Raw genomic sequence first — 12,732 nt, 5'->3', positions numbered from 1 at the left:
TATAAGTACAATGAATGGAATAACCCCTTCTCTAAAACAGCATGTACTTGGTTGTGGGGTGGATAAAACAATAAGAATATATAAAATGTATGAAACATAAATATAAAATTGTATTTATGTATACATGTATGTATATAGATGTGTATATGTGTATTATGTATATATATACACATATATACATATGCATTATATATATACACATACATATGTATGTATATATATGTATGTGTATATATATATAAAACAGATACAATGAAAGAAGGGACAGTGTTTCCTTCTCTTCCAGAGTTCATAGTCCAGTGGAGGAGACAACATGCATACAACTATGTGAGAACCATTGGGATATGTGTATTAAGAGAAAGTGAGGAAGCCAGGAAAATGTGAAGGTTATAAACCTAGAGGAGGAGGAGGATGGTTTTCCCTTTGACAGAAATAGTGAACTTTAGAAGAAAGAAGGGTTTAGGGGGAAAGAAAATAAATTCAGTTTTAGACATGATGAGTTTAAGGTAACTCTAGAGCATTTGGTCTGCAGTGTTCAATAGGCCATTGTCAATGCTAAGATGAAGCTCAGGGCTGATACATACATCTGGAAGTTATATGTATAGAGATAATACCCCATAGGGTATGCCATGTACTATAGGGTATAGCAATAACACCCCAGATTCCCCATAGGAGTAGATAGAATGTAGAGTGAGAAGAAGCCTGGGAAAGAAACTTCAGGAACATCAAAATTAGGGGTCAGCATATGTATGATAAGTCATGGAAGGAGATGTTGGAGGAGCAATCAGACAGGAAGTAGGAGACCATGGTTGGAAACAGTATCATGAAAACCCAGAGAGAAGAAAGTATCCAGGAGAGGGTGGGCATATTGTCCAATCCAGGAGAGCTATAAAAAAGGATGAGGATTGAGATGACCATCAGGTTGGTCAGAGACTGTAATTTTGATGAGAGCAGTTTCAGGTGAGTGATAAAGTCTGGCAGCAAGATTGAGAATCAAGAAAATAGAGGAAGCCAGTTTTTTAAAGGGAGTTTGGCTGAGAAAGGGAGGCAAAATATCAGAAGACAGTCAATCTTCAACATCTGTGCAACTTTGAACATCGTGTGGTTTTATTAGTGACCTCATTGTCACTTTTCCATTGGCAACCCCACTCATATTGGTGACTCAGTGCAGTAAAGAAAAAAAGAGAGGTGGGAAGCAAGCAAGCTTTTGAGGGGCTGGTATCCTCAAGATGCTTTACTTGGTCTTGTTCATCCTTCTACTGCAGCAGAAAGAGATTTTGTAAAGAGCCCCCAGTGCATTTATTGCACATTTTCATTGCTGGCATTTAAAATTCAAGTACTGTGTTGCAATTATCACCCCCCACCCCAGGCATAATGCAAGTCCTTTGGGCTCTAAGTCCAAGTGTGCAAAGTCAGTGATGTGGCTTAGTGAGAAAATAAAGGGTGTTAGATAAACTTCATGCCAAAATGTATGCAACTGCTGTCCTGTGAGTCTGGTGTTAACAGATCGATTCTTCATATCCTATTTTTGAGGAAAGTATTTTCAAAAATGTTCATGTGTCTGCTCTGGAAAGTGCTAAGGAGCCCTCTCAAGTGTACAGTGAGGGAATTGACAAAATGGAAGAGCAGTTAAGTTTGAGGATAAAGGAGATGGTGGTCACTCCTGCCTTTTCATCATTGTTCCACTGGCTGAGCATGGGTCCTGCCTCCCCAGCTGCCCAAGTCTGCGCCCAAGGGTCCTGGCTGGTATAGTGAGGAGTGCCCTTCCTTGTCTCCACAGGCCTAGGAAGCTGAGCCAGGTGGGAGTTCAGAGTTTTGACCAGGGTAGGGACTCACAATGAGTATAGGGCATCCAAGAACCATGAAGCCAAAGCCAAAAGGAAGATTAAAGATGGCAGACTGGCCCTTTCTCCTTTATGCCTCAGGATTCTTCTGATGTCAGAGTCCCTGTGGCTTTTCATCCCTTCAGGCATTGCTCTCCTTTCCCCTGCATTTATTTATTTGTTTGTTTTGCCCTGATAGTTTTTGACTCCTCTTGCTCTTAATACCAGCGAGAACTTAATCTTTTTTTCCTTCCCTCTTTCTTTCTTTCTTTCTTTCTTTCTTTCTTTCTTTCTTTCTTTCTTTCTTTCTTTCTTTCTTTCTTTCTTCCTTCCTTCCTTCCTTCCTTCCTTCCTTCCTTCCTTCCTTCCTTCCTTCCTTCCTTTCTTTCTTTCTTTCTTTCTTTCTTTCTTTCTTTCTTTCTTTCTTTCTTTCTTTCTTTCTTTCTTCCTTCCTTCCTTCCTTCCTTCCTTCCTTCCTTCCTTTCTTCCTTTCTTTCTTTCTTTCTTTCTTCCTTTCTTCCTTCCTTCCTTCCTTCCTTCCTTCCTTTCTTTCTTTCTTTCTTTCTTTCTTTCTTTCTTTCTTTCTTTCTTTCTTTCTTTCTTTCTTTCTTTCCTCCTTTCCTCCTTTCCTCCTTTCCTCCTTTCTTCTTCTTTCTTTCTTTCTTTCTTTCTTTCTTTCTTTCTTTCTTTCTTTCTTTCTTTCTTTCTTTCTTTCTTTCTGTCTTATCACATAATATAGAGCAATTCAGAGAAACTTGCCTACTTGGAAGGTTGTGATCTAAATAAATAATAAATACTAAGACTAAACTAAATACTAAAACTAAAAACTGATGAACGCTAAATTACTTGGACCAGAATGGAATGATTGGGAAGTTAGTTTATAATAATTAAACATTAATAAATACAACATCTTGATGAAGAAAAATGAGTCAGGAGAACTCAGAGAAATGGCTTGAGGATGGGGGAAAGATTGGATGAAGGAATGACTCCTGTAACCCAGAGGCAGTGGAGGACAACAGCAAGAAGGCTAGATTGGGACCTCTGTCAACCTGTGCGACTTAAAGTGACTCAGTTAAATTAACTGAGCCTCAATTTCTTTCCTTCCTTGCTTCCTTCCTTCGTACCTTCTCTCCTTCCCTTCCTTCCTTCCTTCTTTGATTTTTTTTGAAGGAATCAGAGTTGTATGACTTGTCCAGGGTCACACAGGTAGTAAGTGTTGGAGACTGAATTTGAACTCAGGTTGCCTGACTTTAGGGCTGTTGTTCTATCAACTAAGCCACCTAGCTGCCCCCACATCAACTTATTTATTAAGAAAATAAAAGATTGAGTCAGATAGCTGCTAAAGAACCTCTGAGTCTATCCCCATGTCTCAACAAAAGCCATGTTGGGATCTTGGATCTTTCTTGCTCTTTGACTTTGGGCAAATCACTTTCACTATTTGTGTGTTAGCTTCTGAATCTGTAAGATGAAGTTAATAATATAAGATGGTTACCAAAAGAATGATAATAATGCATGTGTGATGGGCTTGGTAAATTTTAAGTCCTCTATAAATACAAATTGTAACAGCTTCTTGGGGTGGAATATAAAGTACTAGACCTGGAATCAGATAGAATTGGGTTTAGATCCTGCCTCTGGCCCTTACAAATTGTATGTCTGTGGACAAGTCAATTTACCTCTCTATACCTCAGCTGTCCCGTAAGACTCGTTTACTAAACCATTGACAGGTTTTCCACTGCTTTTGCTAAATGGACTTCCCATGTCAGGAGCTCCCTCTACAGTGCTGAAGTCGTTGATCCTTTGAGCATTTGTGCATGATGAAAATTATTTTCCTCCCCCACTTTCTTCCTCTCTTTCTTTACCTGTCTCCATAGAATTTGACAAAATATAAAAAGGGATGAATTAGCAGATAGAAGACATCTTATCAGAAGTCTATCCTAGCCCCTTCCCCTACATGCTCATGGCCTCCTCTCACTCCAGAAAAAGCCTTGGGTACAGTTAGTGTTTTCTGTGTCTGCATTGTTTTCCCCAATAAAATATAAGCTCCTTAAGGGCAGGGGTTGCTCATCTGTTACTGTATTTCTAGTGTCTAATGTGGTTCCTGGTACATAGGAATGGTAATTAATTATTAATAATTATTAGCTATTATTATTGATAATAATAAATGCTAGTTAACTGATTAGGGACTGGATTTGTGATTTCACTGATAAGAGATAACTCCTGGCTGAGGAAGTTCCTACTACCAAAGCAGATTGGTACCTTTCTCTGCAATTTAGAGTCTAAAAGAATATTTAGACCTCGCAGAGGTTACATGACTTGCTCAGGATCACTGACCTCAGATGTGTGAAAAGTGGAGTTTGAACCAGGATTTTCAGGATTTCAGAGTAAGCTCTCTAGCCATTGAACCATGCTGCTTATCATGGCACATAGTAGGGCTTGACAAATACTCTCTAATGGATAAACAAAGGTGTTCAAATCTTAGCTTTACAGTTTACTAATTGTGTGACCTGAGGAAAGTCACTTAAATCCTCTGGACCTCAGTCTCCTCATTCATCAGTACACAATGAGGACTATAAAATGAATGAACTATAAGATCCTTTCCAATTCCAAATTTATGAATGAATGAATGAATGAATGAATGAATGAATGAGCATAGTTTTAGAAACTGAAGGAGCTTTGGAAGTTTTTGGTCTATTTCAATTCCCCATTTTTCAGAGAAAGAAACTGAACATTTGAGAGTCATGACTTGCCTGAGACTGGACAGACAGCATTTACCTAGCCAGGACTGCAGTCCAGATCTGCCCAAATCCAGTACTGCCTATCTCAGGATAAAAAAGGGATGGGGGTCTTATGAAATTTTTGGCCAGTAGAACATGTGTGTTGTATCTGCCCTCCAAATGAGAATATCAAAAGATATTTCTGGGCCATCCAGAGCTGCCCAGGACTTACTGTAGCTATCAACACCTAAATCCCTAACACTTTAGGAAACAGAAACCATATCCTGGTATTTCTCATCTGTCACTCTCAAAAGTCTTACTTTCTAAGTGATAACAACAATTCACGGATCAAATGTACACCCAAACCAGGCAATCTACCTGCCAAAACTGAGTCTGATTCTTTATTTTCCCAAGGTCCCTTTAGGCCTTGAAACAATTCCATGGCCCCTTTCCCATGGTGCAGCTGAAGTTCACCAAACCTGTCCTCTGTGGGAAGGCCCAGAAAAAGGCTGCTTGAGACTTTCAGCTATCCTGAAGAATCACTCCCTGCCCCATTAAACTCACAGCATTCATTCCCTGGTCTTCTTAAAAGCTCTGCCTGCCAATACAAATGTTGATTTATTGACTAGAAAATCCAGCAGTTTCTGTTTGGCATCTCTAGGATACAGACTGTTCTACTAAAATTTTATACATTCAGCTAAGAAGAGTCCCCTAATCAGCCATCATTACTTATTGGTATTCCAACATGAGTGGCTTATTGTCCTTGTGTCTAAAATCTCTCTAGTCTTTGTCCACTTCACAAAATGATAATAATTAGCATCATGATTATTATTAATAACAAAAGCTTTCATTTGCATAGAACATCAAGATTTAAAAAGGATTTTACATACATTATCTTAGTTTACCCTGGCAGCAATTCTGGGAGGTAGGTCCTACCATTATTATCCCCATACAGGGAAGGAACCTGAGATTTAGAGGAAATAAGTGCTTTGCAGCGGTCACACAACGTGAGTCCAGGCTATCTTTGACTTTGAATTCGCCATGTACTACACTATGGTATTTCTCTTTAAATGATCTGGTTGGAAGTAGGATTTTTAAAACAATCTTCAGTTAGCCTTCTTCAAGGCCAATGACATGCAGCCCCTTAGCTGTATGAATGGATATCTATGTGACCTATGGGATATCTCTTCATTCATTCATTCATTCATTCATTCATTCATTCATTCATTCATTCAGGAAACATTAATCAGAAATCTAATTGTTCTAAGCTCTGGGGGAGATAAAATGATGTGAAAGAGAGTGGTGCCTGCCCTCAAGGATTTCAGAACCTAGGATAGGGGAAGGCACAAACCCAGATAGTGGTGCAAGCTCACATTTCATGATAAATAAGTGTTATGCGAGGTCTGTGAGGATCGTGAGAATCTCAGAGAATACCTTATGGAGAATGTGCTTTGTCAGTAACACTCTCAAGGATCAGCAGGAATTCAATTCCCTGAGCAAAAAAAAGGAGAAGGGTGAATATGCTAGGCATAAGAAATGACATGGAGGGCAGAGGATATAATATGCATGAGTGGAGAAACGGCATCTGGAACAATATCAGAGCAGTGTCCCTGATTGGGCACTCTATATTCACTCCCGCATCTTCATCAAAGTTATCGTAATTATGCCCATTTCCCTCGATGTCAATTTTCCCTAAGATTCAGTGTGGTCTAATGGATAGCATATTGGATTGGAGCCTAGAAGATCTAATCTCAGGATAATAGTATCATAGAAGTTGAGTAGCATGGGACCTCACAGACAATCTCTGCCATTTTTTTTTTAACAGATCAGGAAACAGAGACTCAGAGAAGTTAAATAACTTGCTCATGGTCATGTAAGATAGAACATTAGACACAACACTTAAATGCAGGTCCTCTGACTCCAAATCCGGGACTCTTTCCATTGTGACTTACTTCTTTTCATTCAAGTCCTGCCTCTGACACTAAGTTAGTGACAATTTACCAGTCATTGAGCCTGAGTTTCCTTTTTTTTGATAATTAAAGAATTCTCATTTAAATTACACAAGAGATAATACTCTCAAAGTTGTATGGAACAATGTTATACAGCAGAAAAAATCACAATTTAGAAATGAATAGACTGAATTAGGCACATTAACCATTTTTAATTATAAAAACTAAAGCAAAATAGTTTGGTACCTTTTGATTTTATGGAAAATACAGTGTAGAAAGAACTACAGTAAATTGACTTGGGGAACATTTTCACCTTGTTCGCATGAGAGATCAGCTTATTGATGGAGCAGCAATCTTTCAATGTTCCAACTGCTGTATACATTCATGAACAAGGAACTGGGGGAAATTAGCTTCAATTAGCTCTACAGTAAACTTCATTTTGCCTCCTCTGAGTTTCTCTAGATCACTTAGGGAAAATTGAAAGTGCTTCTGAACTTCAAAAGTAATGTCCAAATGTCTAAGTGTGAAGTTTAGTCTTTTCTCCATTGATAAGTAGATTGTACAAGCATTTTTCAAATTGTGAGTCATTCTATATGGAGTATTTTAAATAAAGCATCTGTGAGGTAATCATCATAAAGACATCAGCTGCCATTATGATGGTAATATGAGTATATGTCAGAAATTTCTTCTTCAGACCAACTGAAAGGAACTTGAGGATCAGCGCACATCATCTTTCAGCCAATCCAGTTCTTTAACCTTAATGGAACCTCCTTCTGTTGCCATCAGGTTCCTCTTTAGGGTAACATTCCATTCACACAGTCAGGAGGTCTTCACCCACATCTGTGCAGTAAACAGCCTTAGCAACCGTTGCTGTGATGATGCTGGCAGTTCCAGTGCTGGCCCCAACCTCAAGCACAGTGCAACTTTTGAACAGGTTGTATTGGAACAGGATGTAGCCAGCTGGAAGGAAAGCACCTCACCACACCTGTTCACCAACATCTTCCAGAGGGCTGGTCATGGTGTGCTCTATTTTAAACATATTGTGGTCAATATTTACTTTCTCTTCTTCATTGAAATTTTCTGCTCCCTGGGTTAGAATTTTAGGATGTGTCTTATTTCTTGATGGCTTTTTTTGTTTTGTCTCAGAGAAAACCTACGTTCTTCTTAGTCACCACTTCCAAGTCATCTTCATTATTTAATAGCGCTTCTCATAAAAGGTCAAATGTGAGTTTCATTCTTGTTCAGAAATGGTATAGATTTTATACCATTGCCATGCTTGCCACTGAATTCCTCAATACTTCAGTCATCATGTACAGTATTTTCTATTTGAGTGGCTTTTTTGAGTTTTTTTCCCCTTAACTTGAGTATTTTTCCAAGAATCTTTGTTCCACAGAAGTTTGGATTATGACAGAAAAATAGATTGCCAACAGCATTCAGACTCATCAGGAGGTGCCTTTTATTTGGGATATTTAGATGCACATCAGACAGTACAGTGTCACTTTTAATTGTAATTTCTTCCATAACTTCCTCCTATTCTGGGTCCATCATGGTTCAGTGTTGTTATTAACTGGTTATAAGAGCATCAGGCTGCCAGGGCAAGGCTGAGTCCAAGGGGCCCCACCAACCCTCAAGCCCACTAGTCTGGGGAAGTCTGAGATACCTCCTCTCCCACTGTGCATTCCTAATCTTAATACCTGTAGCTCCTAACTCATCAGGTTGTTATAGGGTTCAGATAACAAAATGGTGGTAAAGCTTCATACTACAAAAGAGACAGTGTTTTATAAATATATGAAATTATCATTTCCCCACAATGACAACTAATGAATAAATTCCCCTGGTCTTAAGTGTTAATGTTATCTCTCTCTGGGGCATAGGAATTTTCTAGATTCAGAAAGTCTTAACTCAAATAGAGAAATCTCAAATGGTGGAATGTATGGAAACATGGTAGGCCAGTTGGGAAATTTTAGGGAAGAGTAGAAAGCCTTTACCTACCCAATAAATCAGACATCATAAGTACCTAGTCCTCCCTTCCCATGTTAGACTTTACAGTGTAATCCTTTGAAACATGGCTTTGCCTTGTCCATGAATCCTCGGCCTTCCTTGGTAGGCCTCTTGGTCTTTAGAACTTCCTTATTTCTGAGATAGCTTAGTGAACACTTCTCACTTTCCTTCATTTTGGAATAGTCCATTAATGTAATTAGGTATAACAATTCAAGCTTATTCTTTAGAGCTTTAATTTCTGCCCTCCCACAAGACAGCCTGAAAGCATGCCTTCCTCAGAGATCTGATTAACAAGTCTATGAGCTGGGGCAGATAATGTTCCAGTATATTATCGAGTCGTGCCTTAAGATTACTTTTAGCTTCCCCAAAGATATTTTTTTCAGAAAAAAAAATGTGTTCCTATGGAGGATGGGGGTGGGGTAGATTAGATTTGTATTTGCTAGTCTAGAACTTATCTTTTGGCAATAGAAGTATATGAAATAAGTATATATCATGCAAGTAGTCTCAGTCTAAGGACAGCATTTAATAAAAATAAAAACAAATATTCAAAAAACAGAAAACAATGTCAGCTGGATTCCCTTGGAACATTTCTTGGAGTCATGTTCCTCTTTAACTAATGGTTGTTGTCCTTCATGACCAAAGAGGACCAGAACGACATCACTATGTGAGGGTAAAGGTACAGTGTGTCCAACTATGGCTGTGCTACAGATTGGGCACAGATAGTCCATATGAACATTTGGAGTGCAGAATGACTCTAAATTTATGCATATCACATTTCCTTTGAGCTGCTGAAATTCTGCTTTGCTTATAGAGCATAACACCTTCTCTGATGCAGGCACACCATCCTGGGTGTTCCTGTGCTGTTGTCTCCCTTGTCTCACAATTGATTCGAAAGTTCTTCAGAGATCTTGAGAGTGTCCTTGCATCATTTCTGACCTCTGTGAGAGCACTTTCCATGTGTGAGTTCTCCATAAAATTGTCTTTTAGTCAGATGTATACTTGAGATTTGTATGTGACCACCTTATTGGAGTTTTGCTCTCTGAAATAGATTTTAAATGTTTGGCAGTTCAACTTGAGAAAGGACCTCAGTGTCTGCTACCTGATCTTGTCAGCTGATCTTCAGAATCTTCCTAAGACAATTCAGATGGAAGCTTTTTAATTATTAGTTCGATAAGGGAAGAAATGGAGAGTCTGAGCATCTTACATGTGTTCTTGCATAAGTCCTGGGTCTCAAGACCACCTACTAATTCTGGGGCTATGTTCTCAAATCTGGCTTCCAGTTCTCCTCTTATTGTGTTCCTACTAGTCCTTATTTTCTCCAGGTAAATCCTAGCTTGGCTTAAACAGGTGTTACCCTTAATCTGCATGGCCACAAACCTAACAGAGACCTCCAGCCTTTTTCTATTCCCCAAGACTTCTCTTTTCCTCTAATATACAACTACGCATTGGCAGATACATCTTGGATCTCTTGCCATAAATGTTTGTGCTCTGGATCAATGTATCCTGAATCCTACTCGGATTTATACTGCTATGGTCATTGTTCAGTCATTTCAGTCATGTCCAGCTTTCCATAACTCCATATGAGGTTTTCTTGACAAAGATAACGGAGTGGTTTCCTTCTCCACTTTCTTTCCCAACTCATTTTATAGATGAGAAACTAAAGGAAAAAAAAGGATTAAGTGACTTGCCCAAGATTACACAGCTAGTAAGTGTCTAAGGCTGGATTTGAACTCAGGAAGATGAGTCTTCCTGCCTTGAGGCCTGGCACTTTATCCACTTTAACTAGCTGCCCATCTATGTACCTATCACTGCAGCATAGCTGCTGAGATTGCTTCTCATTGTTTTCCCTCTATGGTCCAGTGGACACCCCTGCATTGTGTGATATCCTTGTATTATATTCTGGATAATTGTCACCTTGTCCATACAAGAATAAGAGCCTTGAGGGCAAAGTAGAGCAGGGATTTTTTGCCTTTGTCTCCCATTGCTCAGAACAGTGCCTGGAACATAGTACACATTTAATAAATGCTTGGTAATTGAATGATTGATAGATGGCCAATGCATTTATCCTGCAGTGCTGAAAACAGTCTCCTTTTGCTTGGATGTGATCAGCCCTCAAACTTCTTTACTATCAGATATCATTCCTCCCCAGTGGATCAACAGAACAAAAATATATATGATTTATATTGAAGGTTCATATGTGTCATGTAACATTTTCTTCCTCCCAATACCATTCGATTTGAATTGCCTGCTCAGTGAATTACAAATGAGATTCTGTGCAAGTGGCTGCTTTTTATAATGAGGCTTTGTCACTGAGAAAGCAATATCAAGAGAAAAAAAAAACATAGCCATCGACTTCATTGCACTGACAAAACAAAACTGTTGAGCTGTTTAATAAAATCCTGCAAACAAAAATGGGGTGTCTAATCACATGACAGCTTATTATATGGAGCAGACATGGGTTTCACAAGTATGTCTTCAGCTTTCCAGTCTATTAGTGTCTTTATTTTTAGGAAGGCAGGAAATGCATTAGGATGCCATGGCAATGTTTGGTAAATATGCCATTTTGTAAACATAACCCATTCTTAAATTTTTTTTTTATCATATTCTTTGGACATTTTAGATTAGAAGAGTGAAATGTAATTATGTTTTTGAGTTTTCCTCTTTCTCTTAACTTAGGCTTCTTCCAAAAAGAAATTTCCCTTCTTCAAATGGTTTTGAAATTGTGTTCAGCCTTAATGTTATCGAAGCAAAGTGATGTCCCAGGAATCTGCAGCTATGTCAATTGTTGTGGGAGAGGAAGGTTAGCAGTAATGACTTTCAATGACTGAAGTCTCTGAGGCTCTTTCCCACTCTATATTTCTTTGATGTTAAGTTTATTTCACAGACTTTAAGTGCTGGACAGGACCTTTCTGATACTCCATTCCGTCAAGGGTCAAATATAAACTTCTCTATTTGAAATTTAAAGCCATTCACAATATGACTGCAAGATGGATTTCTCCACTTTTCCCCCATGACTCCCTGTCCCACACTTCATAGCCCAGCCACACTAATCTTGCTCTTCTTTTCTGGCCATTCCATCCCTATTCCATCCCTTCCTCCCCCACCCACTTCCCAACCTCCCACCCTCTCACCTCCCCGAAGTCTGCTTTTATATGCAATAGCCTTTCTGTTGCTTAAGGACATGCCTCCTCTGAATCTTCTGCAGGCTAAATATCCACTCTTCCTTTGAGTAACATTAATATGACATGCATTCTGATGCTGTTATTTTTTGGATGCCCACTTCTGGACACTATCCAGCTTGTCTCCATCTGTCTTCCTATACAAATGACCTCCAAAACTACATATGATACTCCAATTGTGATTACATCAGGATAGGCCACTTTCTCTTAAATGCAACTTAGCTTAGAATCAGTTTGGGGGGCTGCTATGTAACACTTTCAACTCACTGATTTTGGGGTCCACCAAAACAAAGCAACAAAAAAACAGCTTTTTCACAAAGTGTTTTTAACAAGACCTCTTTCCACTAAAATATGTGACCTTGAGCCCATTCTTTTCCTACTTTTTGCCTCAGTTTCCTCAATGATCAATTGAGACAACCCTACTATCTTTCCCAGCTCTAAAAGTTAGTGATTCTAAAATGAAGATGTGATCCCCAGGGAGAGGTGATGAGTAGCTGGCACTTCAGTGCCACCTTAAAACCATGGATACATCTCAAAGAAGCCTACCCCATTCTGCGCCTGCAGCCTAGGTGTACATATTTGTTCCGGTCTACTTATTGTTTCTTAAAGTCCGTATTATTCATCAAGGAAAGTGGGAAGTTGCAGTTATTGCTATCAAGGAAGCCTCAGTTTTCCTGCTGCCAGGGTCAAGGTCATCCTCTCATCTCCTTTTCTTGGCAGGGTGCTAATAGATTAGTAGAAAAAAACTTCCAGTGAAAAGTTTTCTAGTTCTTAACTGTCAGGTACCATCAAAACTCCCAACCTGACCCTGGACCAAAAGCCCTGCCTGCACATTGGAATTCAGATTTGAGCTGGGGAAAGCCTGGTAGGTAAACACAGGCTTCTCAGGAGATGAGAGGAAAATGTGACTGCTAAGGAAATGAATACTATGATCATCCTAGGTCAGGTGGTTTTATTGAAGTTCCTACCATCAGAAAGATGCCACCTAGAGTGAGAATCAATTCAATTTGTCAAGCATGTGTCAAGTACCCTCCACATGTGAAATGTCATGTGAAATGATTAGAGT

At 39.1% G+C, this 12,732-nt stretch overlaps 1 protein-coding gene and 1 pseudogene across 1 annotated transcript in view; one reads left to right on the top strand and one right to left on the bottom strand.

Moving 5' to 3' along the window:
* Positions 1-12,732, top strand: part of PRKG1 (protein kinase cGMP-dependent 1) — a 1,294,615-nt gene that overhangs the window by 897,911 nt on the left and 383,972 nt on the right. The window lies entirely within an intron of this gene.
* On the bottom strand, positions 6,844-7,504 carry LOC140529309 (methyltransferase-like protein 22 pseudogene; annotated as a pseudogene).

The sequence above is a fragment of the Notamacropus eugenii genome, chromosome 1 (genome assembly GCF_028372415.1).
Source record: "Notamacropus eugenii isolate mMacEug1 chromosome 1, mMacEug1.pri_v2, whole genome shotgun sequence".
NCBI classification, from domain to species: Eukaryota; Metazoa; Chordata; class Mammalia; order Diprotodontia; family Macropodidae; genus Notamacropus; species Notamacropus eugenii.
This window is presented reverse-complemented; position numbering and strand designations above follow the sequence as displayed.